This window comes from Orycteropus afer, unplaced genomic scaffold (assembly GCF_000298275.1).
Source record: "Orycteropus afer afer isolate SDZICR_OR568_19922 unplaced genomic scaffold, OryAfe1.0 scaffold00431, whole genome shotgun sequence".
NCBI lineage: Eukaryota > Metazoa > Chordata > Mammalia > Tubulidentata > Orycteropodidae > Orycteropus > Orycteropus afer.
Window position 1 is genome coordinate 1,120,139 of NW_006922018.1, and position 3,989 is coordinate 1,124,127.

Sequence of the window (3,989 nt, forward strand, 5' to 3'; positions counted from 1 at the left end):
ACATGAGACAAAGTATATGTGAACTGCTGTATGGAAAGTGAATTTGCTCTGTAAATCTTCACCCGAATCAAAATAAAAATAATAAATAAATAAATAACCACATTAATTAAAGAGTTACAAAAGGAAACACATTTTATATTCTATTTAATATCATGTTATTATCTTATGTACTCTGTGGTGGCTTAAAGATGATTAAAAATTCTTGGACGCTCTTCCCATGTAGGATTGATTTTCCCTCCCCTTGAGTCCAAGCTGAAGAGTGATGACTTTTTCCAGTAAAGTGTGGTGAAAGGGAAGCCAAGCCAGTTCTGGAGGTAGAGTTTAAGAACAGTGACAGCTTCTGTCTTGGCCTTTAGAATCCTGAGCTGTGATGAGAGAAGTCTGACTACTCTCAGGTCACCATGCTGGAAAAAAACCCAAGCCATGGGGAGAGGCCCTGGAGGATGAGATGCCACATGGGAAAAGTGTATGTGGGGAGGCCAGTGTGGAGAGGGTGGAGAGCCCAAGAAGCACCAAGGCACCTGGTATGTGAGTGAAGACGATGACTTGGAAGTAGACCCAAATTCCTGGAATGCAAAATTGTGAGCAAAATGGAATGGTTATTTTAAGCTACTAAGTTTAGGGGTAGTTTGTAACACAGCAATAAAACACCCAAACAGACCTCCCCCCCACCCTCCCCCCCCAAAAAAAAAAGAATTTTTGTGTTTTATTCATGAGAGATATTGGTCTGTAATTTTCTTTTTTTGTGGTATCTTTGCCTGGCTTTCACATTGAGGTTATGCTGGCTTCATAGGATGAACTAGAGAGCATTGCTTCTTTTTCTAGTACTGGAATAGTTTGAATAGAATTGGTGTCAACTCTCCTCTGAATGTTTGGTAGAATTCTCCAGTGAAGCTATCTTGGCCAAGACTTTTTTCTACTGGGAGTTTTTTTTAAAAAATAATATCTTCAATTTCTTCTTTTGTTATGGGTCTGTTTAGATTTTCTACCTCTATTTGTGTTAGTTTAGGTAGGCAGGGTGTTTCTAGAAATTTTTCCATTTCTTCTGGATTTTAAAATTCATTGGAGTATAATTTTTCATAATATTCTGTTATGATCAACTTTTTCTCAATTGATTCTGTTATAATGTTGCCCATTTTCCTTCTCTCTCTCTCTCTTTAGCTGTTTTTGTCTTCTCTCTTTCTCTCTCTCCTTTTTTTTTTTGTTAATTTGGCCAGTGGTTTGTCAATTTTATTAATTCTCTCAAAGAACCAATTTTTCATTTAGTTGGTTCTATTGTTTTTCTGTTTTCTATTTCACTTATTTCTGTTCTGATCTTTATTATTTCCTTTCTTCTGGCGTCTGTGGACTTCTTTGGCTATTCCCTTTCTATTTCTTCCTCACCTCATTCTTCCTCCTCTATACTTTCCACCCTGTTTCCATTCACTCTGTGGTTAGCTAATCTCATTAGTTTCTGGTTTATCCTTCTTCTATTTCTTTTTGCAAAAATAAGCAAAACACATATATTTTTCCATGATCCCTTTTCACATGCAAGGTACCAAACTCTATTAGTTTCTTGTGTTTTCAAAGCAAGATTTCTAAATTTATGAATTGTGATAGGAAATTTGTAATGATGTCAACCAAAGGAAATTAGTGTTTCCCAAGAAACCCTTGTTGTGTTGTTTTTGTTATGTGCCATCAATTTGGACCCAACTCATAGTGACCCCTCCTTGGGTTTCCGAGGCAGTATTGGAAATAGATTGCCCAACTTTCCTTCCGAGGAGTGGCTGGTGGGTTTGAACTGCCAGCCTTCTGGTTAGCAGTCAAATGCCTTAGGCACTACGCTACCAGAGCTCCTAAGCAACTATGACCCTGATGTGACTTGAACACACAACCTTCTGATCTGGAGTCAGACACGCTACCATCAACTAAAACTGCTATTATCATTTACCTCTTTGTCTATCATCTTTAGTTTAATGCAAGTTGACAAATATTGATTGTATATATATAAGCTCTAGGTGCTGCATATTGTTGTTGTTGTTATTATGTGCTGTCGAGTCAGACCCGACCCATTGTGACCCCTCCTTGGGTTTCTGAGGCAGTATCACTACGGTAGTAGATTGTCCAACCTTCCTTCCGAGGAGTGGCTGGTGAGTATGAACGGCCAGCCTTCTGGTTAGCAGTCAAGTGCCTTAGGCACTATGCTACCAGGTGCTGCATGGGTTATAAACATAAGGAAAGCAGAATATCTAATCTTAAAGTGCTTATAATCTAGACATGAACTATTGATACTAAGGAAGACATGATAAATACAAAAAAAGATCAAACAAAGAGCACCAGGGATCTAAAGAAGGAATAATGAAAGGATTTACATAGGAGGTGGCAGTTGAGCAGGGTCATGAAGAAAATGGTACAAGTTTGACAGATGGAGGTAGTAGAGGGGTGTGTTTCCTTCCCCTAGGAGGAAACACAGTGGAAGTTAAGGCTGGTAGAATAACCTGGGTAATATTTTATATTTAGTTGGGTAGGAATTAGGTATTATTAACACTTTTTGTAAAAAGGAACCCTTTTCCCTCACCTTGCACATTTGCTCTATCAAGTCTTGGTGGGGCTACATCCACTATAGAACTTGAATTCCTCCATTTATCACCACCGCACACAGCCTTCATTTGAGGCTTTTTCTTCTGTCTCCTAACTAGTCTCCATATTTCCTCTTGTCCTCTATTACCCAGCAGCCAAATGAACCTCTGGAAAATGTGAAGTGGTTAGATTACATCACGTATTTCCTTGATTAAAACCCTTCACTGACTCCTCACTGCATTTGGAATAAAATAAAAACTTCTTATCAGGCCTTGTGCGGTCTGCCTTTTGATTAGTCCATCATCTCCTGTCTTTTTTTAAAATTTATTTTATTCAGTATACATTAGCCCCATCAGCCTCCTTTCATTTCCTCAAACACAACTAGAGTTCCCCTACCCCTCAGTTTGCACTTGCTATTCCCTCTGCCTTAAACACTCTTAGTTCTTGGCATGGCATGGCACGCAGACTCCAAGATGGTCAGATCAAGTCATCTCTGCTTCCTGGTATTCCTGCCTCTGTGTAATCTTCTCTCCTTGAGTATGGAGTGAATTTAGCAACTCACTTCTAGTGAATAGAATGTAGGTGATGGGCCACAAAAAGAAGATGGCTTGAATTTAGGGTGCTTTCCTCCCTCTTTTGCTGGCTTGCTTTGAAGGAAGCTAGCCACCTCTTGTGAGCTGCCTTATGATGAGATTTTTGTGGCAAGAAACTGATGTCTCCAGCACACAGTCAGCTAGGACATTAGGCCTGCTAAAGCCACATGAGTGAGGTTATAATTCCATCCTCATCCTAGACAGCCTTGAATTGACTACAAACCCAACCATTGCCTTCGTTTCAACCTCATGAAAGACCTGAACCAGAGACACTCAATCCAGCCATGACCTGATGCCCTAAAAGATATACACAGATAATAAATATCTGTTGTTTTAACCTGTTAAATTTTGTGGGTAAATTGTTAAGCAGCAGTAGATAACTGTAATGGATTGAATATTGTCCTCCCATATACGTAGGGGAATCCTAGACCCCCTATGGATATAATGTTGTGTTGTTGTTAGGTGCCATCGAGTTGTTTCTGACTCAGCGACCCCATGCACAACAGAACAAAATACTGCCCGATCCTGTGCCAGTTCCATGATCCCTGCTATACTTGAGCCCATCATCGCAGCCACCATGTCAATCCATGTTGTTGAAGGTCTTCCCCTCTTTCATTGACCCTCCACCCTACCAAGCATGACATCCTTCTCCAGGGACTGGTCTCTTCTGACAACATGACTAAAGTAGGTGAGACGAAGCTTGGCCATTCTCTCTTCCAAGGAGCATTTCGAGTGCACTTCTTCCATGACAGATCTGTTAGTTCTTTTAGCAGTCCATGGTACTTTCAGCATTCTTCGCCAGCACCACAACTCAAAAGCATCAACTCTTCTTTTGTC